This window comes from Schistocerca nitens, chromosome 10 (assembly GCF_023898315.1).
Source record: "Schistocerca nitens isolate TAMUIC-IGC-003100 chromosome 10, iqSchNite1.1, whole genome shotgun sequence".
Classification (NCBI taxonomy): domain Eukaryota; kingdom Metazoa; phylum Arthropoda; class Insecta; order Orthoptera; family Acrididae; genus Schistocerca; species Schistocerca nitens.
Window position 1 is genome coordinate 218974938 of NC_064623.1, and position 15081 is coordinate 218990018.

General features: G+C 36.2%; 1 protein-coding gene across 10 annotated transcripts in view; it reads right to left on the bottom strand.

The window, feature by feature from the left end:
- LOC126209780 (longitudinals lacking protein-like) overlaps positions 1-14118 on the bottom strand; it is a 253154-nt gene extending 239036 nt beyond the window's left edge. For 9 of the 10 annotated variants that reach the window (XM_049938921.1, XM_049938914.1, XM_049938912.1 and 6 more), the window contains exon 1: positions 13954-14118. The gene's annotated coding sequence lies outside the window, so the exon portion shown is untranslated. Of the gene's footprint in view, positions 1-11651; positions 11783-13953 lie in introns of all 10 variants that reach the window. The other variant, XM_049938913.1, reaches the window with a different exon arrangement.
- Positions 14119-15081: the final 963 nt, after the last annotated feature.

Below are 15081 nucleotides of genomic sequence, written 5' to 3' on the forward strand. Positions count from 1 at the left end.
GCACTGTGATTGGTGCTAAGATCAACCTAACACCTAACTGTAGAGTAACGAACACCTTTTTTCTTCTCATATTGCATTTATGAACGTCATTGTTCCTTTTTAACTGCAATGGATTATCTACTACTAACTTCATCAAGGAATAAATGTACTGTGAAGCAGTAGGCAGAATGCCTGACTCCTTAAACATGTCTACAAGATAGTTGTGGCTGAACACCACATATTATTCTTACAGCACATTTTTGAGGAATGAAAATTTTTTTCCTGAAAGATGAGTTATACCAGAACATTATTCCATATGACATTATTGAATGAAAATATGGCAAATTTGTCAACTTACTGATTTGTCTATCCCCTAAGATGTGCAATGATTTAAAGTGCAAATGTGGTTGAACTAAACTGGTTGGGGAGTTCCAAAAATGGTGCTTTTTCCAGTTTATATTCTCACTGATATGAAGACGTAAGAATTTGGCAGTTTCCGCCCTATTTATTATTTCTTCGCCATGTGTTAACACTCACCATTGGTGTAGTAACCATAGATGCAGAGAGCAGAATATGTTGTGTCTTTAGAATTGAGGGTGAAACAATTCACAGACAACCAGTCAGTGATACTTTTGAGAAGACTAACATTTACTGTGTTGTTGTTTGTATGCTTGGATTGATTACAATGCCAGAGCCATATTCAAAAAGAAATAATTTTGCTTATTGCATAATAGATGTAAGAACATTTACATATTCGAGAAACTACAGCAAAACTCAAGATTGACCCTAGGGGAATCCTGTAGGTAATTTCTCCCCTCCCTTATCCTCAACCACTCGTTCACCTCAATCCTCCTTTCCCCACTATATGCTGCCATCAGCCAGTCAGTTGCTCAGTGCCGTGGAGTGATCACAAGCCAACTCATGTGAGCAGACTTGTAAAGATTTTCCTTCCTCTCTCCTCACACTGAATGTAATTCTTACCTGCAATGGGGAAAAAAAGAGAGGGCAAGGAATCACTCTAGTATTTGTTGGAGCATTTCCACAAAATTATAGGATTGTATTGGAAAATGTGTATTGAAATCATCCTCTCTTAATATAAAACCATAGAGAGTTAGTGATATGTTACATTAGTTAAATTTATTTAGATCTTTTAAAAGGCTACAGGAAAGGCTGACATTTTAAGTAGAAAATAAATGGAAGGGTAAACACATGAGTGATTGATAATCTAATCTAATCTACACCAATGGGAGCTTGAACTCCCAAAGGGCATTCCAAACAATACCAACATTACAATATTTATATTAAGACCTACCAGTACATATTGTTTTACAATCTTTCTGAAGTCTACAAATGTTGATGCAAGACATTAAGCAAAGCAGCACTATAGAATTTTACCACGCAAAATGATTCCCTAAAGTCTCAACGGACCAGTACAATTAGTTATGCTAAATAAACTGTGAGCATGCAACAGAACAATGTGTGAAGTCAGGAATGAAGTATTTAATTTTTGCTTTACAATGTACAGACATGTACCAATTTCTCAATGTAGTATCATCTTCAATACTCTCAAAACACTTTTGTTCCTTAGATAATTTTATTCCGTTTCAGCTGACAAGTGACTGCATTACTTCCCATTTGTCCTGAGCAGCTAACTACCCTTGTCTATCTCTCATACCTTATGACACAGCATACACTTGTCAGACGCACACTTCGCTTGGTTGAGCTACAGTGAGCTTTGCTTTGCAACAACTAATAATGTTTAATTACAACCAACCCACCCTTTCCTTACCTTCCTAGCTTACATATAGTTTGTGTGGTCACACTCTTCACAAGACGTGTACAAAGAATGAGAGAGATGACAAAACAGACTGCAGACAATACATCCAAAGGAACACATGTCCTCCTTACAACTACTGCCTGTAGCTACATTACATGAAAAATCTGATACTTCTGCATTCAACATTGAGCATTCTTACAAATTTCTGCACAAAAATGCACAACTCTTAATAAGAGCATTAAAAGAAAGAATTTGTAATAAAATTATGTAATACATGGAAACTACATGGGTCAGGTATAAATGTACCTCACTTTCTATTAGATACAATGAGAAACTCATGAAAACATATATGAAGAGTAGCAAGTACGTTCCCTCTGGTTGAGATACAGAACATGTGGTACCAAACAGGGCGCCAGTCCTTTTAGAGTACATAAGTTGGCAAAAAGTATGTTTCACACGCTCATGGATGGGTAGTTTCAGTTAAACAATGAGAAGCAATATGAGAGAATGTATTCCGAGCACCAACATTTAAACCATTCTCCATTCTTTGTAGATATTTTGTAATGACAATGCATTACAAGAGGATGTATTTACATGATCACCACAGCTCCCTTCCTTTTTCTAAGAAAGAGAATTGTGATGGCAGAATGATCTGTGATGTAGCATGACGACTAGTTTAGTTCAGAGGGTGACTGCACAGTTGCGAGTTGGCAAAGTACAACAAAACAATCTCTACTACAAGTAACAGTTTAAGTAATGATTAAGACTGCATATTGTGAGCCACAAAATTACTTTTTGTGTTACGTCAAATACCTTGCGATTTTTCTTAACTGCAACTACCTGGTTATATTCAAGTCAAGATTTAGCTGAATTATTTAAACTCCTTGCTGCAACACTGCAGATTGCCTGCTTCTATACAACTGGTTTCTTAAAACCAGCTGTTTATATAGTCCTTTACTTAATCATCATCATCATCATCATCATCATCATCATCATCATCATTAAAGACTGTTTATGCCTTTCAGCGTTCAGTCTGGAGCATAGCCCCCCTTATAAAATTCCTCCATGATCCCCTATTCAGTGCTAACATTGGTGCCTCTTCTGATGTTAAACCTATTACTTCAAAATCATTCTTAACTGAATCCAGGTACCTTCTCCTTGGTCTGTCCCGACTCCTCCTACCCTCTACTGCTGAACCCATGAGTCTCTTGAGTAACCTTGCTTCTCCCATGCGTGTAACATGACCCCACCATCTAAGCCTGTTCGCCCTGACTGCTACATCTATAGAGTTCACTTCCAGTTTGTCTTTGATTTTTTGATTTCCTCATTGTGGACACCCTCCTGCCATTGTTCCCATCTACTAGTACCTGCAATCATCCTAGCTACTTTCATATCCGTAACCTCAACCTTATTGATAAGGTAACCTGAATCCACACAGCTTTCGCTCCCATACAACAAAGTTGGTCGAAAGATTGAACAGTGCACAGATAACTTAGTCTTGGTACTGACTTCCTTCTTGCAGAAGAGAGTAGATCGTAGCTGAGCACTCACTGCATTAGCTTTGCTACACCTCGCTTCCAGTTCTTTCACTATGTTGCCATCCTGTGAGAATATGCATCCTAAGTACTTGAAACCGTCCACCTGTTCTAACTTTGTTCCTCCTATTTGGCACTCAATCCGTTTATATTTCTTTCCCACTGACATTACTTTAGTTTTGGAGATGCTAATCTTCATACCATACTCCTTACATTTCTGTTCTAGCTCTGAAATATTACTTTGCAAACTTTCAATCGAATCTGCCATCACAACTAAGTCATCCGCATATGCAAGACTGCTTATTTTGTGTTCACATATCTTAACCTCACCCAGCCAGTCTATCGTTTTCAACATATGATCCATAAATAATATGAACAACAGTGGAGACAGGTTGTAGCCTTGTCTTACCCCTGAAACTACTCTGAACCATGAACTCAATTTACCGCCAACTCTAACTGCTGCCTGACTATCCATGTAAAGACCTTTAATTGCTTGCAAAAGTTTGCCTCTTATTCCATAATCTCATAGAACAGACAATAATTTCCTCCTAGGAATCCGGTCATATGCCTTTTCTAGATCTATAAAGCATAGATACAATTCCCTGTTCCACTCATAACACTTCTGCATTATTTGCCATAAGCTAAAGATCTGGTCCTGACAACCTCTAAGAGGCCTAAACCCACACTGATTTTCATCCAATTGGTCCTCAACTAATACTCGCACTTTCCTTTCAACAATACCTGAGAAGATTTTACCCAAAACGCTGATTAAAGAGATAGCTCTGTAGTTGTTACAATCTTTTTCTGTTTCCATGTTTAAAGATTGGTGTGATTACTGCTATTGTCCAGTCTGATGGAACCTGTCCCGACTGCCAGGCCAATTCAATTACCCTGTGTAGCCATTTTAAGACCTGACATTCCACTGTATTTGATGAGTTCCGACTTAATTTCATCCACCCCAGCTGCTTCATTGCACTGCAATCTATTGACCATTTTCTCCACTTCCTCAAATGTGATCCTATTTCCATCATCATCCCTATCCCATTCTACCTCGAAATCTGAAACATTACTGATCGTATTTTCACCTACATTGAGCAACTCTTCACAATATTCCCTCCATCTGCCCAAGGCATCCACAGGATTCACCAGCAGTTTTCCTGACCTGTCCAAAATACTTGTCATTTCCTTCTTACCTCTCTTTCCAAGAGTGCTAATTACACTCCAGAATGGTTTTCCAGCAGCTTGACCCATGGTCTCCAACTTGTTTCCAAAGTCTTCCCAAGATTTCTTCTTGGATGCTGCAATTATCTGTTTGGCTTGGTTTCTTTCTTCAACATAACTTTCTCTGTCTACCTGAGTTCTAGTATGTAGCCATTTTTGATACGCCTTCTTTTTCCTTTTACAGGCTGCCTTGACTGTGTCATTCCACACCAGTGTTCCAAGACATTCTTTAGCCACTTCTAGTACTGCGTCCCTGTACCTTGTCCATTCCTTTTCCAATGACTGTAATTGACTACATTCAACTAACTGGTACCTTTCTGAGATCACTGTTATGTACTTGTGTCTGATTTCCTTATCCTGAAGTTTCTCCACTCTTATCCTCCTACACATGGACCTGATCTCCTGCACTTTTGGCCTCACAATCCCAATTTCACTGCAGATTGAATAATGATCAGTGTCATCAAAGAATCCCCTGAATACACGTGTGTCCCTCACAGCCTTCCTGAATTCCTTACTTAATGTGGATTAAAATTATAATCATATATGACACAGCAATATTTTATTGGCCATTGTACAAAACACTTGATTACTGTCGTAAATAAATCTTCAGCATCATATCAAATCCTGTCCAGTCAAAGAAAATAGTCACATCCAGGGTTCTATCATACAACATACAGAGACGGCTACTACTACTACTACTACTACTACTACACACACACACACACACACACACACACACACACACACTTGTGGAGAAGATTTAACACAGCACAACTGCATGAAGCATTTATATGCATTTGTGCGAAATCAAATGATACCACTGTGGTTACACCAGTTTCATATTTCTAAAAGTGCAAAGAAATGCCTTTACATGTGTAGATACAACCAGCAGTAAAAGATTGTCACTTTCAGAGGAATAAACAATATCCAAATAAAACGGAATATATGAAAGACACTCAATAAAATTACAATATACAAGTCTGTACAGAAATTGTAAAATATACAAAATTCTTATAAACAGAAGTTAGTACACCATAAAAATCTGTATACTGACAGTGTGTAATGACATCTACACACAACTGTCAGCCATAACTGTAACTGATGCCACAACAGGCAATGGGAAAAGAACACTAACATTGTTTCCCTAATATATACAGATGAAATCTAATTCATAACACAATATATTGTTGTGTATTTAGCATAGCCACAGGGGCATTTCTTCTAGCAGTGTCTTCTTTCCTGTTAACTGTATCAGTTCTTATTGTGTATAACAATAATGGAAATTCCTCACAGAGCAATACATAAAATAAGGGAAAGGCAACCAATTACCTGTAGCAGATCAACACGTGGGAAAACAGTAATACCCAAGAGAAACACCAAATTTGGTTTATGTTAAAGCCTGGAGTGCCACAATGGTTGGTGCTTAGACCTTTATTGTTTCTGTTAATGATTAATGATCTGCCTTTATTCACAAATTCTCACACAATATTGTATGCCAATGACACAACTTTTCTGAATGAAAGCTCAGACCTTGCCACACTGAAAACATTGACCAAAAATACCCTTGCTCAATCTTCATTATGGTTCACAGCAAATGGTTTCTTGCTAAACTAAAGTAAAACCCAGGAACTTTAGCTTGAAGGAGATTCCTAACCACCACGAATTAAGAGTCCATTAAATTTTTAGGTGTTACTATTGACAGCAAACTGACCTGGGAACTACACATCAACAATATATATTGGACATACTTTCAAGAGTTTTTCAAGAGATGTTTCACACAATATGGCGTTGATAGGAAAGTGTAGTGACACTTCGCTCTCATCAAAAAGGCAAAAAACAATTAGTTATTTGTGTAGAGAATTCAAAAAGTAAGTGATGAAAGGTATATTGTGTATAATGTGCAACTACTGGCTACACAAAAAGTGCGTGAAGGTAAACCTGAAGTTCATCAGTGATGATATTTTGCGGACATGCCAAGTTTGTTTGCATGCTGAAATGGCTGAACTTTTAAATACAGTAGACTAAACAACAAAGTTATAAAACTGCTACAAGAAGATATTGAGGCATTAAAAACAGAAAATACAAACATAAACAAAGAAAATAATAGGTTAATACATGAAAAGCAGCTCTGGGTGTGCGAAATCTATCAAACAGAATCACAAGCCTCAAAAAATGAAACTACAAAGAGGCTAAAAAATGACATTGACACTGTAAAAACTGAACTATTTGAAGCAAGGAAAGAAAATTATACACTAATACAAGAAAAGCAGTGCTGTGAGAATGAAAACCACCAAAAACAAATAGAAGACCGCGAAATTACGCGTGAATATACAAACTCAAAAAACAATAACATTTCCCCTGCTCCATATGCAGGCTCGAACTTGAAAAACAAAAATACACCCAGTGTCTCCAATGAAGACACGAAAAAGTCAACAGGTCTAACATCAGCAGATAAATGTAAGTGGAGGACTGTGATATACATCAAAAGAAAAAACATGTCCACTGCTGTACAAAATAGCGAGTGTCTAGTAATAGGAGATTCGCTATTGAAAAATATTGCTGTCCCCAATTGCGAAATCTATGTGCGATCTGGGATTAGAGTGCAACAACTCGGTGAACATTTCAAAAATATTGCAAAACAAGCAGCTACATAACAGGACACTGAACACAAATGATTCGTGCTGCAAGAAGTCTTTATGAAGGACCCAGGCTCATACTTAGCGGAACCGTAAAAACGAGGTCAGTGAGTGACAAATACATATACAAAATAAACAGTGCCATCAAACAAATTCCTGTGTGAAAATTGTCTGGGAAAGGATGGCACACATTTAAATAGATTAGGTGCAGTAACATTCAGTAGAATGTATGCAGATATTTGTAAAATCATTAGAAACAAAGGAAACTAACACTGTATAGTGGGAGTGAAAAATCAGGAAATTTGATAGCCACAAAAAACAGTGATAACAAAAAAGAATATAGGACAAAAACAAACATAGGATCAGGAATTCAATTATAAGAATAATGCACCAGAATATTGAAACTCCTGACATTCTAGCTCTGACAGAACATGGCCTAAATGAGCATGAAATTCTAAATCTTACTGTTGCAAATTACAATGTAATAGCTAGTTCATACAGGAAGAATAGTAAGGTTGGTGGAGCTCCTATACTAACCCATAACAATATAAACAGAAACCATATAAACAGCCTTGACTTATGTAAAAAATATAACACTGAAAATGTAGTTGAAGTAACAGGCCAAAAAATAGTTTTAAGTAGCTCCTCACTGTACACCACAAACATCTACAGACCACCAAATGGGTGCATAGAATGTTCATGGAAAACATAGGAGAGCTCTTACATACCATCCTAAGCAAGAACTGTGCACTTGTACTACTAGGTGACCTAAACATAAACACACTGCAAGACACCAATGACAGTAGGGAGCTCCTGAACACGATGAAAACAATGCAATAGCTACTCCAACACGTATAACTGCAAACTCCTGTACTCAAATAGATCACATCTTGATAAATTTAAGGGACTTTCAGTACAAAAGTGAAGTTATAGCAACGGCCCTGTCAAACCATGATGCATAAAAATATGTCTACATCGTAAAACCACAAATGAAATGGCACAAAAAAAGGGGGGGGTGGAAAAGAAGCTTAAATGAACAAAACTTAACAGCCCTTAGGATAAAACTTGAAAAAGAAGGATGGGAAATACTACAAAAAGAATCTCCATCAATGGATCATAAAGTGACTTTATTTTATTGACACACTTTCCTACCATCTCAATATTACAAGCCCAGCAACAAAAACTGAAGCCAAAACCACAAATAAAAACAAAAAGTGGATAACAAAAGGCATTTTGGTCTCTAGGAACAAGATAAAAATGATGCACAGAATATATAAAACTGGCATCAATGAAAACTTTAAAGAGTACCACAGAAAATATGAAAGAATGTATGCTAAAGTACTGCAAGCAGCCACATGACTAGAAGTAAAGAAGTACATAAATAGTGCTGGTAATAGAAGCACGGCTTGTTGGTCTATTATAAATACAAATCTCAAAATACAGCTCATGATCAGAAAAAACTGAACAGAATAAAATCATAAATCTCTTCAATGACTATTTTGCCACAGTAGGCCAAAAACTAAGAGAGAAAACAAATAACAATAAATACAATAACATGGAAAACATTTTTTAATCCCCAGGGAAAAACAATGGCACTTTTCCCAGTGACAGAAGAAGAAATATGAAAGATAATAAAAAAACCCAAAACAAACAGTCATGTGGAACTGACAGAATATCAAGTATAGAAATTATACACTATATGCAGGAACTCAAAAAATCCACTACGCAACTAATCAATTCATCTTTCCTGGAAGGAACTTACCCAAAGTGCTTAAAGACAGTACCGATAAAACCAATACATAAAAAGGGGAATGAATACGATCCAGAAAATTCTAGGCCTATAGCTCTTTTACCAGTCATATGAAAATTATTTGAACAAGCTTATGCACAGACACACTCTGCTTTTTGATGAAATAATCGACGAATCAGTCTGTCTTCCAGAAAGATAAATGCACCATAGACACAGTAATAGATCTCATAGAAAAAGTCATAACAAACTTTGACTAAAAATAAATGTGTGGGAGTTTTATGGATCTAACAATGGCATTTGACTGTGTAGACCACAAAACTAGTAGAAATATTAGGAGTACATGACATAAGAGGAAATGCCGGAGACTGGATTCTCTCGTATCTGACGAACAGGAGCCAATATACTAAAATTACAAAAATTACTGGCGAAAAAAATAAGATCTAAAGCTAGAACTTTGCAGTTCTCTGTGCCACAAGACTCCATTCTTGGCCCAATACTCTTCATTCTATACACAAATCACATCCCAAATATGATTAGGTATGGTAGTATAGTTACCTATGCAAATTACAAAACTCTTCTCTTCAAGGATAAAGCCACAGAAAAGCTAGAAATAAAAGCCAATGTAGAAGTAAATAATACCATTAGAAGATTTACTGAATTAAACCTACACAACAATAGTATTTAAACACTTTGTGTAAACTTAAGACTTCAAAACTTTCACAGTGAAGATATCAATGTATGCATAGATGAGTGCATAGCAGAGAACACCAAATAAACAAAATTCCTTGGAATAATTATCGATGAAAATGTAAACTGGGATAAGCATGTAGAATATATAAGGAGGAAACTCGGCGCAAACCTATATGTGCCGCACAAACTCACCTACCTAAAAGATACAGGCATTATGAAAACAATATACTACGCATTAATTAATACGACATTAAGTTACAGCATAATTTTGTGGGAAGGTACCTCGAAAACAACCATTAATGAAGTATTTAAATTACAAAAAAAGAGGCATAGGAATGGTGGCCAATCTTAAATGGAAAGATTCATGTACACCAGCATTTAAAGCTCACAAAATACTAACATTACCCAGTATGTACCTACATGAACCCCTCTACTGGACAAAATTCAAATATTTTGCCGATACTAGAGATAACACCAAACAACACAACAATGACACAAGATAACGGAACCTCTTCCATGAGCCCACACACACACACACACACACACACACACACACACACACACACACACACAAAGCCATCATATGCTGGACCAAAAACCCTTGAAAAAACTCCCTTCATTCTTGAAAGAAATAAACAATTAAAATATTTTCAAAAAAGTCTCAAAATTTAACAGAAAACTTATTACGGTGTTAATGAATTTATGTACACTACAGTTCAAAGAAATTGCAATATCATTATTGTATCAAAAGAAAAATTGTACAAAATCTAATTAAATAAGCAACAGCCCTAGAATAATTTTGTAACAAATTATATTATTGGTAAACAGTAGACAGTAACAACTATGTACCTGTTGGTGCATGAAATGAAAATATATCTTGATCCATACAATGTACTTTGTCAAAGGATAAATAAATAAATAAAAATAAATAAATTTGTCTAATTTAAAAATATATGTTCCAGATAACTATGTCAGATCAGCATTTTTGTTTTCTTCCAAAGCAGTATGACACATGGAATTTTACTATGGGGTAGTAGCTGTCATCTAACTGACATTTTACTTCTGGAGAAGAAAGTATTAAGAATAATTACTGATTCCAGTAAATTTGAACACTGTAAACGTCTGTTCATTAAATTGCAATGTAAACCTATTCATTTATAATGTTCTGTTGCACATTAGAAACCATGTTTCAAAATTCATATTGAGAAGTGATATTCATACTAGAACTAGAACGTGTGTAAACATGCCACATCATGGACTATATAAATCACATAACTTCTACATAGTCCTTGGACTAACGATGTTTAACAGACTAAGCAGAGATTTTAAATAATTACCTGTAAATATTTTAAAGCCATATTGTATAAACTATTAGTAAACAATCATTTTCACACGAATGATGATGAATTTTTGGAAGATGAAAGTACTGTTTTGTAACATTTGGTTTTTACTTTTACCGATTTCATGCAAACTGAAGAACACCGAGAGATGTATGCTTCTGACTTTATTGCAGTAATGAGCTGAATGACAATAAAATTTTATTATTACTATTACAGAACTCACACTAGCTTTCGAGCACTATCTCTTTTTCCAACCACTGTACGCACATTAACAAATACATTCACACAGACACCCAAATGCACACACACTTGTGGAGACAGCGAGTGCATACTATTGCTGGAAAACGAGCTAGTGCTCGAAAATTAGTGTGGATGCTGTTTTCTGTGTGTTACTATGCCCCAAACACTGGCCCACTATAGGTAAGTGGTTGCCTTTCCCTTATTTACAGTAGTCTTTATCGTATCACAGCTTCATGCACACTGCCATGCAGGATGCAGGCGCTCTACTGTATCAAGAAAAAGAGTGTACGAAGTCTCATTTCACAACACTTTTCTTCATTTTACTCCACAATTATATATTACTGTTGCAGATATGTAACATTCACTATCATTTCTCTATCTCTATATGAAGATTATGCAAACACAGTATCATTTGACTTCGTACAAGTATCTCCAAGTGACTGATATACTGTATTAAGTATTCATTAGAGTTCTATGCACTACCTGTTTTACTGAATCTTTTTGGTGGTAGAATACTGACTGCTATGTACTTTATTTTATTCCAGGTACTCGCTCTGACATTTTATTATTTAAGCAACCCGTTGCAACACTTGATAACTGTCGTCTTCAATCCCCTATGCAAAAAAACAAATGGAGACATCGAAACACCGTTGCACATAAAACAGGTACCATATAGCTATACTGAAACAGATTCAATGGACAGGTCAATGGAAGCGTCCCATTCCACCCGTCTGCTTTGACATGTGACTTAAAGGTGTTGTGGTGTTTATGAGGTGGTTGTGTTTGTTGATGTCTTCTTGTGTTTCATGGTGCCCTCTGGTGGTTTTTGTGTGTGTGTGTGTGTGTTTGGAAGTTTTTTCAATGAGTTATCAATTTTTTTGTTTATGTGTTTGGTGTTTTCGTTAGGTGTCATTGGTTTGTTGTTTGTAGTGTGGTAAAAGGTTTAATTTGTGCATATGTGGGGAGGGCTGGCCAACCTAGTTTGCAGCACCAGAATTTATTTGTCAGTAATTCTGTCTATTCTTCTCGAGTTGTGACGTTTTGTGTATTGATGGTGTGCTGAATGTGTTTTAATTTATGTAGGGATGTTCGATTTGTGGATTTTTGAGGTTTTGATTTTATTTTTCGTAGTTGCAGATGTTGGTCTTTGGTATCAATAGTTGTGGTTGACCTATGTAGGTCACCAGAAATACCGAATCCCATTATCGTAGTTGTATGTGTTGGTGTTTTGATATCGTCATCTGTGGTTGACCTATATACGTCAAGGGAATCATCTGATTCCAATTTGCGTAGTTTCATTTGTAGGTATTGGTGTTTTGGTATCGTTACCTGTGGTTGACCTATATACGTCAAGGGAAGTGTCAGCTTCCTGCAGATTTTGTTGGGTTTTGTAATTTTTTTGTTTTTCTTTATTATCTTGTATTTTGGGATTGTGGTGGTTTTTTACTAATATATTTAGCTTGTCCTCACCCTAAAGCCCCCAATTTCCTGCGGTTGTCCCATTAATGTGATTGTATTTTTGGAGGGAGATGTTATTGTCTTATATGAATTTTCGTGTATGTAATGACGTCATACGCACAACATTGGAGCCGCTTAGAATAGCCATTTCCGCCATAATGATGATGCCATAGGTCAAAGCAGACGGGTGGAATCGGACACTCCTGTAATCCCTCGTGTACTTCTGTTTATTCGACGCGCATGACAGTCCGGCATTAAAACTGGTTCCTTAATAAAAAAAATTCTGGCAGAATTACACACAGATGTTCACAGCATGTATATCTGAACATACCTTTATTCCAGCTTTATGCTAATCCAGTCACTGACTAGTTTACTATATCAATGAATTACTCTTCCTCATCTATCTTATACGAGTTCGGAGTTATTATACCAATGAAATAGTCTTGATCGTATGAGGTGCAAATGAAAAGTAGTGAGAGTGGAAATACTATGCACGTTTTGGTTATCATAGATCGACAGGCACAGATAACATTTTCTGCTTTCTGCAGATATAAAACACTCCCTCCACCATTGCTATCGCCACTCCACCAGTCTTACTGACAAGTGTGATTTATCCTGTTAAACGCTTTTGAAAGTTCACACATGATTCCAATATGAGATTTTATTATTTACTGACAACAGAATTATATTGTGAGTGAAAATGGCCTGCTCTGTCAAACCCCTCCGTCTTTTTTATTAAAAAATATCAAAGTAGTAACTATTGAGGTGTTCTAGTACTTTTAGACATCAGTACCATTAATATTTGCGAGAAGCAAATTAGCTGGATGGCAACTGGGTAAATTAGTTTTGTTACCAAAGTGGTTTCACTATAGCAAACTTTACTCTCTCAATGAGTAAAAGTTCATTTAAAAGGAACAGTCGAGAATATTGGTTAATACATAAATCAGAGGAGAATAGTTTTCTTATAAAAACTGCTCCAAAAATCGAAATTTCTTTATAGCCTTCGCTCAGAAACCAAGGATGACCTACCCTCCGTATCATCAATATTGCTACGATTGACGAAGTAGTTTCATGGGTGACATGCATTGCACATATCATCATTAAATAAAAATTATGGCACATTTTCAGCGAGATAAATGCATTGTAACAAACGTTGGGCGCGTATTAGCTAAATACAAAGGTAACTGCACCTTTCCAACGAGATAAATGCAGAGAAACAAAGGAAAAATTCGATATCTATGTAATTCCCAACGGCGGAAGAATAAGTCAAACAACCATAACAAAAATCAAATTTTAAACAAAACGAAGTTACAATTCGTGTACCCACCTGTATTTTACAATCATTAATCCCATTCAAACATATTTTAAACAATTTTCGACTTGTATACTACACACACAACATGCTCCACAAACAACATACACCAACCCACTTCTTATCTGCAATTTATCCTTTAAATTTGGTTCTTGTTTGTATCAAGCCGCGCAGCAATGATTGTACACTCAATAAGAATATCAAAGACTCTCTGCCTACGAAAGAACATTCAGCGGCAAGTGGCTACCCGAGATCACTGGGCTCCATGGCCGCTATATAACAAATAAATATAAGACCAGAAATTCTGCGTCTACAACTATTCTTAAAAAATATTAACGAAGTGTCTGTGGCGGAGAGATCGGTTTAAATGACCTGGACAATGACTCCTTAAGGAGCAGATTTCACAAATTAATTTACTTCACGAGTTACAGCGCGAACGCGACGATTTGCAAGAGTTTCACGAATGTTAACGGAGGCATATAAATATCTATTGATGCTCGGAGCTCCTCATATTACACGTCAATAAAAGAGTATTAGGAGAGTAAAATGAACAGCTGATAGCGACATAGAGATCCTGGTGATGGGGAAGAATTTACAAAAATCTAGATTTTTCGACATTAGTGTTAAATAATCACTGAGCGAACTGACACTTGATGCATGCTAAGCAATATACACAATCCTGAAGAACGATTTCATTAAGACAAGTGAAATATGTCCACTACCGGTATATAATATAACATTTGCACGAATTATAAACCTAATTTATACATTTTTAGATGTTTATTGAAGTCTATAAAGGTGTGGCCATCGAGGTTTCTTTTATTGCCTTTCAGAGTATTAGTATATGGGTTTTTTTAATCCTATGTGTGAAGACTATGCTCAACCTGTTACAAACTTTTGCCCCAGAATTTAAAATTCCACTCCAAATTCCAGGTATGGCTTCATAATCTACTGGAAAGTTTTACTTTTAATATTGTGGGACTGAACTGTATAATTTACCTTTAATTCACGCATATTATGAACCATATATCGCATTAGGGAGTAAATTTATTGAAGCACAAGTACAGGAAACTCTATGTTATAAAGACCCTGCTGCTAGATATTGATTTATCAACATAACACACTGTTGTGACTGCACACTTC